The following is a 12,687-nucleotide window of genomic DNA, read 5'->3' on the forward strand; positions in this document are numbered from 1 at the left end:
TCTCTACACTACTGATCAGTGGATTTCAGCCTGTTGAGAAGTAGAAATCTCCACCTCATGTGTCATTTCAAGGATAAAATCTTCTTTTGCAACTGCATGGAGTTCAATTTCGATCCATTAAGCTGGGGATCACCAAGTATCTAGAGCTACTCAAAGACACTTTTAGTTAACTAAATGTATTTTTTTTTAGACCTAGACCTCCCTGTTCAAAATGATAATTGGATAGTACCTGTATGACTTTGGCCTGTAGCTGATATTCCAGTTAATTATATCTGAAGACAAAGTAATTTAAATTAATATCCCATAGGAAAAGGAAGGTTTTAATTTTTAATCTCTTTGCTAGATTTTACAGAGCTGGGTCTTAGTGCCCATGGATGAAGTAGTAGTTTATATGGGATTTTTGAATTTTAGCAAAATTTGACACTATCTTCCCAGTATTGTGGGAAAAATGTCCATCACACTGCTAGACAATTCCATAACATTCTGGGTAAGAAACTGGGTGATGGGTTGGGTTTAAAGAGTTATAGTGGCTACACATGTGGGATTTCCTTGTGCTCAATTTTAGGGTCAGTGCTCTTTAATGTTTTCTTAAAGTGCCTGGATGAAGGAATCAAATGTATCTTAAATGAATTTGCCAATAGTATTAAGCTAGGATTCCTTCAAGGGTAGAGAAGTATTACTGAGAAATCTGGATAGACTAGACATCTGGGCCATCACCAACCATGTGAAATTTAAGAGCAAGTGCCAGAATCTCCACCTGGGACAGAGTAATCCTGATTATACATTTAAATTGGAAAAATTATTTCAGCTCTGCAGAAAGAGATCTGAGTATCTGGGTTGATTACAAGTTGGACATGACCCAGCAGTGCCCTGGAAGCTGGGAGGGTCACCTGTGTCCTGGGGTGCATCAGGCACAGCATCACAGCCAGGCAAGGGAGGGGATTGTCCTGCTCTGCTCTGCACTGCAGTGGCCTCACCTCACATGCTGGGGGCAGTTCTGGGTGCTATAGTGTAAGGTGGACAACAAATAATTAGAGTGTGTCCAGAGGAGGGCAATCAAGATAGTGAAAGGCTTTGGGGGTTAAAATTTTGGAGTAATGGCTGAGGTCACCTAGCTTGTTCAGCCTGAGTGACCCCACTGTAGTCTAAACACAGGAGTTCCTCATAGGAGACAGCAGAGGGGAAGATGCTCATCTCCTCTGTCTGGTGATCAATGACAGAAACAAGAAAATGGAATGAAGCTGCATTAGAGGAAGTTTACATTGGAGAGTAGGAATAAATTCTTCCCTGAGAAGGTAGTTGATCACTGCAGCAGGCTCCCCAGGGAAGTGCCCATGGCATCAGGCCTATCAGAGTTCAAGAACTATCAAGATGATGATCTTACTCTTGTGATTTACTTTTAGGTGGTTCTGTAAGAAATAAGGAGTTAATGATCTTTATGGGTTTCATTCATCTTGAGAGATTTTATGATTCCATGATTGTAAAAACATGATCATAGTGATTATCATAGCCCTTGTTCAGGGGCAGCCTGAAGACAAAATCTCATATTCCATCTAATTGATATCACCCTTGTACTTATACATTCAAATAACACTGGTTTTATGATTATTTTTGAATTCTAAATAATTTTAGCAATATTTGTCATTGTGGTAAGTAATAAAGCTTAAAACTGCTATGAATTTTTAAATTAAGTGGATTATAACTTACTGGCAAGGATTTAAAAAAGTCATATTATACATTTCAGAACAAACAGACATCATCAGCATCCTTTGCTTTGTGGATATCCTTTCACCTCCAGATTCAAAGGCCATAATATTCATATTATTCATACCTCAGCATACAAGGTAAATAAATGTTTCTTTTGTTTTTTCTTAGCCACTAAGAGATTTTGCGTTTATATAGTGTCTATTCAAAAATTACACAGATGTGCAAGATCTCTTCTGAAGAAGATGCTGGAAGATCTCACAGCTCCAATTCTATCCTTTCTGTTCATGTATCCTCCTTTTTTGCATACCCCTTCCTACCCCCATGCACCAGCTGAAAATATGCAGTGCTTTTGAGAATGAGTCAATTCAGACCTCTTTCAGTTCCCCTCTTCTTTGATGTTTCTGGTTACTCTGTAGCTTAAGTTACTTGTCAGAGCTAGAAACTAACTGAAAGGATGAAAAATCACACACAGCCTTCATAAAGAGGTGTATTAATTCTTGCTGTAGTATAATACTTAATTTCATGTAACACAGTAGTTTTTGAATAAGTGATTGTGAGTTGATAGGGTGAGTGCCTTCAGTTTTAAAATCCCAAATGATATGGTCTCATCTGTGTTTCTTACAGTTGTCTTTGATATTAATGAGCTTTTAATTAGGAATAAAATGGAGACATCATTATGGATAGATATTAATGCAGACTCAAGCTTTTTTTTTTTTTTTATTTAGGCCATCTGAAAGTGCTCTGGCAATAGACAGTTATTCTAGCATTAATTTTATTTAGGACAAGGACAAGTACATTAGTCTTGTAGAGTATTAATACAGATGGTATAAATAGTGCTCTCCTTTAAGGACATTTAAGAATATGTGCATTTTTGTGAGTCTTAGTATGCATGAAATGGTTGGAAATTATTCATTGAAACTGCTTCTAGGTAGAATATTATGGTTTTAATGATCTATAACAGTTTAGAAAATGTTTTGAGGAAAAAAAATCACTGGAAAAAATTGTCTGGGGAAAAATGTTTTCAACAAATGATAAAATATTTTCAAGAGAACAAGGCTTTTGTTTTTTGTAGACTTGCACTGTACATCTGTAGAGTCAGGCAGAAAATATAACCGAGATCACCATCTTTGAGCTGAAGTCTGTAGATCTAAACCAAGAAAAAACTCCTGTAAATATGATATGGGTGTAGTTGAGGTTTACTCCTCATCTTAATGATAGAAGTACAGCAATACTATAAAGAACTGTTGGAGATCTTCCAAGAGACTCTAAGTCCATAGATGAGCTTGTACTAGGTACTGCACAATGCAGCAGCCACACTGCTTGTAGCTTTGCACTAGCTCTTTCCAAGGCAAGTGTCTTCTGACTGGTATCAGCCTCTGGACATCACACATAGATCAGGACAACTGTAGGACACACCACTATCCACTGTTAATGTGATAAGTCAGTTTCTTGAGGAAGCAGCAGGGTTACAGAAACACAGAGTGTTCTTCTGAAAAAGTGAAAAAAAAAAAAAAAATATTACTAGCTTAAAAACTGTACACAATTACCTTTGTAACTAGTGCTAGCACATTAGGGCAGCTGAGTATGGAAAGCTGTCCTTTCTAATCCCTTTATCTTGGTAAACCAGGAAAATAAATGTATTTGGCATATTGTTTAAGTATTAGTCATCTTCTGTAATAATTAAAGAAAATGTTAACCAAATACATACTAGTAGCAGAGGCTCTGTCTGGTACAAAAATTGTTTTCATTGGATTTTATACTAAATGAATGAGGTGCAGTTTCTTAGGAAGTGCCTTTTTTTCTGAATAAATTTATAAATACCAAGTCAAAAAAAGCATTGAGGTAACAGGTCTCCATTGCCAGGATTTGGAAAGTTGCTTCTGGTACCATAGCAAATATGGGTACAGATTTCATGCAAATGGGCAACTGTACATTCTCATAAGAATAGGTTTCATTTGTGATGAGTAGTTTGTGAAGCATAGAAGAGTTAGCAAATTTCTATCTGGATCACTTGGAAGCTACCTACCACATTGCTGTGACACTAACTCTGCAATGGGCCAGGCTCAAATCAAGGGCTTAATTATGAGTGATTCAGCTGAAAAAAAATCTGACTACCAAATTTCATCTGCTTGCTGTCTTCCACATTTTATCTCTTTCTGTTCCTTTGTTGCTGAACATAGGGGCTTAGTTCTTAGGTCAGCTAACACCAGTAAGTATCTGGAGTAACATTCATGGAATATGGCTACAAATAAAGCAGAGATTAATAGATGTGTCTTGTCCACTTGCAAACATGTCAGGTCTTTTTTCCAAATGCCCTACCTTAATCCATCTGCAGGCTGATATTGAGTCTAAGTATATTTTAAGAATGTCTTTAGCAAACAGGGAATCTCCAAGGCAATTTTCTGTTCTCTTCTTCTCTCAATTGTATAAATTATAATCAACTCTATTTTAACTCAAAGTGCAGTAATTTTGTGCATCTGTCCCAAAGATATCTTCTTTATCTGAGCTATTAAGTGACTTCAGTTAGGTCTATCATGAAATTTCTTCACGCATGCCCAGTTACTGTTGACCAATGTGTTGAAATATATCTTTTCTTTCCTTTGTGCCTCCTCAAATGCTGACCACAATTTTCTAAGTGGCTAAGACAGCTACTCTGAATTCAAAGCCATAATAGGAACTGAGGGCCTTCTTGCACGGACCTAGAATTGTACTCATTTCCTTTTCCTTATTTTTAATGTTCCAAATATGATACTGTAGCTCTTGTACTGTCTTTCCAGACTTTGACTACTGCAGTCAAAACTCCTACAGTCAAAAAGAGCAGCAGTAGATAGTTCAGCAGCTTGCTGCTAGGTTGTACTGTGAAGGCCTTGTGTGCAATGGTATGAAGATAGTCCCCAGAGAATATATTCCTTGCTTTGTCTGATAGGTTTTCAGTGAAAGATACATGCAAATATGCTTATCGAGGTGTGAGAAAAAAAAACCAGGATGGGTTTCATTTTTTTCTTTTGTTAGCCTAATAAGTAGTACTGAAATAATTTGTTGCAGCTTTGCTATACTTTCGAGATTCTTGTCTTAGTACAAAAGAAAATATATTGGTTTCAATTTCTTCAGCCTTCCCATTTACTTCAATTTTAAGCTATTTTCACTTCTAGGTAAGACAGATGAACAGATGAATGTTACTCTTGTAAAATGCATTTGCTTTTTTCAGATGTACTTAACAAAAAATTTTTCTTAAAAATACAGGTTTAAGTATTCAGAGCCTTTTGACTAAAGATCCTTTGAACTGTGTTATGAAGAAACAACAGCTCTTGTAGTACTAATTAAATTATTTCTTATCTTTCCTGGGCACATTCTCCATGCACTTTAGCTTCTGCATACCATGATTTGTAAATAGGCCCTGTGTTGATGCCATAAAAAAAAAAATCAACAACAAAAAAAACCCAAAAAAAAACCCAACCAACCAACCAAACAAACAAACAAAAAAAAACCCCACCAAAAACCTAAAACAAAACAAAAAACAAAATAAAAAGGAAAAACCCTGCAGGTTTTTTTCATGTCAGTAAATTAAATAGTTTGAAACCCTTTTTGGTGACAAACATCTTCACTCATTAAAGATGAGAAGGAACTGGATATTAGAATTAAAACTTCAGAGGAATTTACATCCCTGTTTTCCTACATAAGAGATACTGTGCAGGCTGCAGTGGTGTCATCTATTCTGTTATGCCCAGACAGTTTTAGAATAAAGGTTTTTTTCAAGAGGAAGATAAACTTTTAATGTAGAGTTGTTGTTAAAAAAGTCTTCCTAAACTTTAATAAATGCAGTTAGCCTTCATACTGTTATAGTTTTCGATTAATTTATTCAGACTTCATTAGCTACAACAGATATGTAAATCAAGTAGTATTGACATTCACATTCTCCCACCAGTGTCCTGCTTGCGGTAACAAAGAATGTTAAAATTCACCTGCCTAGATACACTCTGAAATAAAGATCTACTTTGAAGTAATGAATCCTAACTTGCAAGAGATTTTTAATCTTTTCCAAAATCTACATTTTTGGTCTGCTGCATTCTCCAAGAGTAACAACTTTAGCTCTTTGTTGTCATATGATTTTCCCTCCTGTATTAAAATAACTTCACCTTCTTCCCCTGTGATAAGTTGTTCTCAGTATTTGGAACATTAAAATCTTGTAAGAATCATCAATGAAAAGGGAGTATAATGTAATTTTGCTTTGTAACAGTTACGATAAATCAACTTAACAAAAATGTGGGTTTATGCATTGTTTTTGAAGTCACATATGACTCAGAGGGGCTACCATGCAGAGATACTAAACACCATGTCTAGGGATGGACTTTAGCTACAAAAGGAGGGTGGTCTTCCAATACCAAGAAGCCCAAACAAAATGCAGTACAAACTAGTTAGGAGCTGTAGTGTTTTCAGAAGTACAAGTTCTCTTTCTCTATTATTGCATTATCATGTCAACATGTCTATTGTCATGGTGATTATGTTGTTCTGGTCTTTGCCATTGAATAATTATCTCTTAGTGAAATCTCTTTTTACCAGTAAAACAGGAATACAATTTAATAGAACTAAGTGAATGTTGCAAAAGAAATTTTGCATAACTCTACCTTTCAAAAATCTGTTTCTTCATTCAAAAGGCATAGATGGTAGAAGTGATCTGTTATTCACAGTAATTCTTTAATTTATTTGACTAAGAATTCTTTGTCAGAAAGTGTTTCTATGAAAATATTTTCAATTTTTGTAAGGTAGTTAATTGTGTGGTAATGATAGAAGTACTATCCTCCCTGGATAGTTGATTTATATCATTAACCTACATCAAAAAAGTCTGAATTTTATTTTACATCCAAGCATCTTTTATATCCCTTCACTTAATAATTCCTATGAGCTTTTTAGAAATCTCTTCTCCTCCAACTTATCTGCAAGGTTAGTGGAAATGTCAATAGAAGTGTTTAGAATTTTTGCAAACATTTACACTTTCTTTTCCTGTTACTTATTCATGAAGAATAAGTAGCAAGACAAGTTAAGGGCAAGACAATCCTTAAGATTTATTATTTTTCCTTCAAAATTCTTCCTGAGGTTCACTTGCTCTGTGAAAACTGATTGATATTTTAAAATCAATCTTAAAAACATTGGCTTAAATACAGAAGGTGTAGTGATGTCTTAATTTCTTTGCTGAATTTGGAGAATATGGACTTCAAAGACCTGTACAGATAATTTGTATAATTACATGAATTTGTCACTGTGATTTTCTTACCTTCTTTGTTTTGGCACACATGCTTCTTTCACTTTGATTTAGATAAAAATATAATTTTGGGGGGTGAAAATTATACCCATTTGTTTAGTTTTAAGACACCTGATACAAATATTTTAAGCAATCTTAAAATAATCCTACTGGATAAGCTAATAAAGAAAGTTTCTCTAGTTGCCTTTTTTGCTTATTTTTTCTATTTCTGTGTAATTACTTTTTCAATGATCTGAGTGTCCATAATTTCTTCTGAAAACCAATGCTACATGACTGTAGTTTCTAAGTTGATGGTAGCCCATGAAGTTTTTACTGATGACTTAGTAGATGAGAATGATCCTAGGACTGGAGAATAATTGAATCAAAACTTTGCTTCCAATTCAATGAATTGTCAAATTAGTGGTTGTTGTTGTTGCTGCTATTATTCAAGGATTCTTAAATCTATTTATTATTGGAATCCAGATAGCTACTTAATGTTTTACATTTTATTTAAATGCTGAAATGTTTAAGAGATCAATAAAGGAAGGGAGAAAAAAATCTCTGCATAAGCATAAAGGCTTAATCAAAGAGTCAGGGAAGGTAGAAACCTAGATTCATTTGAACAATTTCGGAGATGCTCTATTTTAAAGAAAAATCATCCTTTTTAGAGTATATTGGCAGTTTTTACTTAGTCTGTGATAGAATTTGGGAACAATACACTAAGCTTAGACAAATTTCAGGCATGAGACCTGATGAGGCAAGGCCTCTGCTTTTACAAACTAGGTCTTATATTGAAAGAACATATGATGAAATGTCTAATTGCACAGATGAGTCAGAAAATGACACAGTCAGGATTTTACTCATTCTTCTGGTGGCATTGTGTCCCACTGTAAGAGTATTTCTAAATTTCCCATATTTTCATGTGTTATTTGGTTGTCCCTAAAACAATCTATGTTTCTCATCTTCCCTTTATCTCCTGTGCAACACTTCCCACCATTGCCACCTTAGGCACAGTACACTAGCAAAGGTTATTTACCCTTCCTGCCGCTACCTGGTCTGGTGCAGCACCAAAGGAGACTTCAAGAAAGCCAGATCAGGTGCTCTTCCAACATAAATGCAATAGGTACTTGAGAGATAAAGCCGTGAATAAAAAATTTCCCAAACCACGTGAGCTGGGCAAAATATTGCAAAATACAGAAGTTCAGTAGTTTTAGCTACACATATTTAGTATCTGTCTACTCAGTACAAGAGCAAAGGTGTTTTATTGCAAAGATTTGAACAATGGCTTGGCTTACTGCTTGCTGAAGTGTGACAGATGATGACAGCCATGCAAAGACAGAAACATTTATACTCCTCAGTATCTGCTTCCTGCTTTAAAATACAGCAATGCTAAAATTCAGCATTTAGACAAGAAACAATCTTATATATGCAGAACAATTTACTATCCCTAAACACAGTCTCAAAAAATATCCATCTCAAAGGACTGCATACTGTACAAGAAAGTGATCTACACTGGAGAAATTCATCGAGGACTGTCTCCTATGGAAAAGACCCCATGCTGGAGCAGGGGAAGAGTATGAGGAGTGACAGAGGCAATGTGATGAACTGACCACAGCTCCCATTTCCCAAAACCCTGCACTGCCATACACAAAAGGGAGAAAAGATGCAGGGTGAAGTCGAGCCCAGGAAAAAGGGAGAGGTTGGGGAAATTTTTTTACAATTTGAGTTTTTTTTCTCACAGTCTTACTCTGATTTAATTGGTAATAAACTAAACTAATTTCCCTTGGCTAAGTCTGTTTTGCTTGTGATGGTAACTGCTGAGTATTCTCCACCTGCTTTATCTAATGTGTGAACCATTTTTTATATTTTTTTCTACCCTGTGCTGTTCAAGAGGGTAGTGATAGAACAGACTCAGTGGGCACCCAGTGTCCAGTCAGGGTCAAACCAGTGTTATAAATTAATTAGTTGATTTAATAATTAAAGGAATTTATTACATTAAATCAAAGTAAAATTGGAAATGCTACAAGCAAATCAGCACCGAGCCAGGCAATTGGTGCTGGCTGAACTGGGTCGGGTTAAAGTAGCACTGAGCAAACACTTTTCAAACAGGTAGTTCACCTGGTTCTCAGGATTACCTGGTAGCATTTAAGGGAATCATCAGTACAAGTCTGTTTTTGTCATGCAACATATAATCCTAGAATATTTATTGAATACAGTAGGTTTTTGTAAAGGGTTTTTTAAAATGTAAATTATTAAGTGACCATCAGGCAAAATTGTCATCTCTGATATGATCTACTGTGGTGTTCTTTTTTGTCTGAAAGGCTGAGAAAATGGATAGGAAAGGTGATACTGAAACTACCAAGTCAGGGCATCAAGTGATAATAATGCAGCTAATGACAGCAACAGATCTTGAGACTCTTGCCTTTTCTGGCTAAAGCTATGTCCGATACCATACTGGAGCATCAGACGGGACATGGAAAGGACTACGGTCAAATGCTTTCTTGCTTTCAGCTCTAAAAGCTTCAAAATTAAACTGAGGGAGAGGGAGAAGTGAAAAAATATGTAATACATGCACGATTTGACACATTCCTATAGATTATTTTTAGGATTGCACTGCATTCTAGGATAGCATTGGGTTGTTTTTTATTTTTTTAATTATAGTTTTTCAATTTAAAAGCTACAGAGCACTGTACATTCTTGTGAAGCACTTTTGGGAAGACTCAAAGCTTCAGAATGTTGTAAAAACTGATTTGCATTTCAAAGTAGTAGTGGATGTTTTGGGTGATATCACACAGAACTATTAACTAATAACTTTAATGATCTTTCATAATTACATAGCTGAACTTTGAATAGGGTTCTCTTTTGAAAAACAGTATCAGCCAACAGTAACTTGACTCTTGACTTTGGACTTAAAGAACAGAGAACAGAGCCAGAGAAAGACAAAACAAAATAATTTGTTTATTTTTATTTTTTAATAAACAACTCCTTCATTTATATGATGTCAAAGCATGACAAATACCCCAGAAAGCTCAGGAAAGCAATTTTACACATTGTCATTCACATTCAAACATAGAAAAATTCTTAGCTCATAATATTTTTTTTTAATTTCATCTAACAAGCTATAATTTCAGAGCACTACTGTGTAATGCAAGGCACAGTACAATCACAGATCAGTAAGACTATTACTTCCAGTTTACATTTATGTGTGTGTGTGCATACTTGCATGCATACACCTTACCTTCTTGTATGTATCACAGTGAAGAGAGGGAAGCAAAAAAGGACAGTGTTGCAGATGTTTAGAAGGAATACCTACACTGGCAAAGATAAAGTATGTAGTGCTGATTAAGCAGGAATGAAAGGCATTATGGTAAACATTAACAGTAACAATTCAGCTCTGTCCCAGTGCAGTTTCCAATTAATTAACATCTCACAAGTCTAAAGAAATGCAGAAAATAATTTTTTGCTTCAAGAAATCATCTTACAATGAAGAATATCTTTTAATAGCATAATATCTCTCTTTTTAAAGTAGCATTGTTGATTAATGGATGTATACTAATAAATACTTGTGATCACACTGACATGGAATGCTCTGTACAGATGAAACTCTATCCTTTCAAAATGTTCGTAGACTGGAGGCGCAAGGTGGACGTAGCTAATGATGTTATTGGACATGTCCTGAAAATAAAACTATTTTCACTAAATTTAAATGGATATATGCAATAGATCATCAAATTCACTCTAGGCTTCTCCAAAATTCACCTTGTCTCACATTAGAATTTTCACTTGCTAGACCTAGCTGGAGATAAGGTTACATTTTTTTGCATAATGAAGATGAAGTAATTTTTCTACAAAGCAGTTCAAAGTGAAGGATGTAGTCACAGATTTAGTCAGCATAAGGAATGGTATAATCTCTCTCAATGTAAATTGTAATAATAAATGTAATTTATACTTTCTTCTAACCTGACTTATTAATCCATCTAATCTTTGTTTTTCTGACTTGATATTTAATATAATTTATTATTTGTCCTTATTAAAATATATCCACTCCAGATTGTATCTCAGTCCTGAATCTTGTTTCCTTTCAATTGCATACACACACATGCATACACCCTTACAGATAAATATATATCTATCTCGTTATCTGTGCACATACCTTTGCAGAAGACTACTGTTAATTTTTGAAAATTTTTTCTATATTTTCTATATTTTCTATTTTTTCTATATTCCAGCCACAGTCAAAAAAGCCTTTTATCATCTTTTATACTGTCTAACTTCTACTTTGTACTCCTCAGAAGTTTTAGTTATCAGGTGGATTGGATAGCTGCAAAAAGTGTTTCATATTTTCACTATTGAAACCAAACACTCCAGGAGTGCTCATCTTCCACTGAACCTGTTTACTGTGCTTCATACATTATTAGATGGATACGGTGGGAAATTAAATCCCTGTGTGGTAGAAGTATCACTATGAAAGCACTAACCTCACAGACTGAGCACTGAAAGTAATGATCAGAGAACCCAGAAGCCTCTCTGATCTAAATTCATTGAAAACACCAAACTCAGATTCCCCTATTGGTTTCCAGATTTTAGTTAGTGCCTAATGAAGTGAAGTTTATCCCCAAAAACCTTTGTCACAGCTGGAGATAACTAGCAATAGTTACTTGCAAGACTACAATTTAAGGAGGAAACTAAATCTCAATAGGTTGTCCTTCTAGAACAAAGTGGAAATGTGCTTTTATAGGTAATATAATACAGAATAATTTTTATTCAGTCTCCAGTCTATATGTCAAAATCAGCATGCAATGTGCCTCACATTAATAGTCTCTGCAAAGAAGTGTAAAAATGGAAATACAAAGCCACATCAGTCAAGAGTGAAATTCTTCCACAGAGTTGTGAGAAGAGTAATTGCATTATTCATGTCTGGTCAGTCAAAGAACAGAATTTATACAGAGCTCCAAAATAAAGGTTTTTTCCCTCAGTTTAGTTTTTAACAGTCAGAGCACAACAGCTGTTTATTTTTCAATCCAGTCACAATAATACAAATGCACACAAGCCAAAACTCATTGTTCCTGTTTAGAAATTTTTTAGATACAATAAGATTCATAGATCCAAATATCTGCTCTTTTTCTTGCACCTTGAATCTCCCTGTTCTGATCTTCCACAGTCTGAGTCCAACTCTCTTCCATCAGGAGGGATGATTTGATGAGTTATCACATTCCAAGTTGCGTACCAGCAGAATGCAGTGTTCCTGTAGCAGAGCTACTGGTGGAACTTTCTTTTTTATCAGTCTATGACTTATACAGGACTATTTTGATGTTTCAAACAGCTTGTTTGCTCAAATAGCTGTCTGATTGCTTCATCAATTTAGTTATAACATATTTGTTTAAAAGTCTTTATCCTCTGTGTAAGATTTCTTTTATGTTACAATCCATGTGAACACCACATAGACAAAAAAATATTTACTCAAATGCAATTTGCAAATTTCTTACATAGTAACCAGATGATCCTCAAAGCCCAAAGATGCAGATAGGTTGGTGGATTCTTGGCTATTGGAAAATTTTGTCTGTCTCCAGTTATGCATTGGAGCAGATGGGTCATAGTCATCTGAGCAGATGCAAGAGGTAGTTACTGGTGGGAGTTATGTAAGCATTTTTACAAGCACAATTAAAATTAAGCCCAAATTAAACAATGCAGAAAAGACATCACAAGCCTGAGGCCCATTACAAGGCTTATTGATATTATGA

General features: G+C 35.1%; 1 protein-coding gene across 8 annotated transcripts in view; it reads left to right on the plus strand.

Annotated features, from left to right (window-relative positions):
• Positions 1 to 12,687, plus strand: part of LINGO2 (leucine rich repeat and Ig domain containing 2) — a 476,071-nt gene that overhangs the window by 459,432 nt on the left and 3,952 nt on the right. The window contains exon 4 of one of the 8 annotated variants that reach the window (XM_077790472.1): positions 1,745 to 1,844. The exons of the other annotated variants lie outside the window; for them this stretch is intronic. The gene's annotated coding sequence lies outside the window, so the exon portion shown is untranslated. The remainder of the gene's footprint in view (positions 1 to 1,744; positions 1,845 to 12,687) is intronic. 8 annotated transcript variants of the gene reach the window in all.

This window comes from Lonchura striata, chromosome Z, assembly GCF_046129695.1.
Source record: "Lonchura striata isolate bLonStr1 chromosome Z, bLonStr1.mat, whole genome shotgun sequence".
Lineage (NCBI taxonomy): Eukaryota > Metazoa > Chordata > Aves > Passeriformes > Estrildidae > Lonchura > Lonchura striata.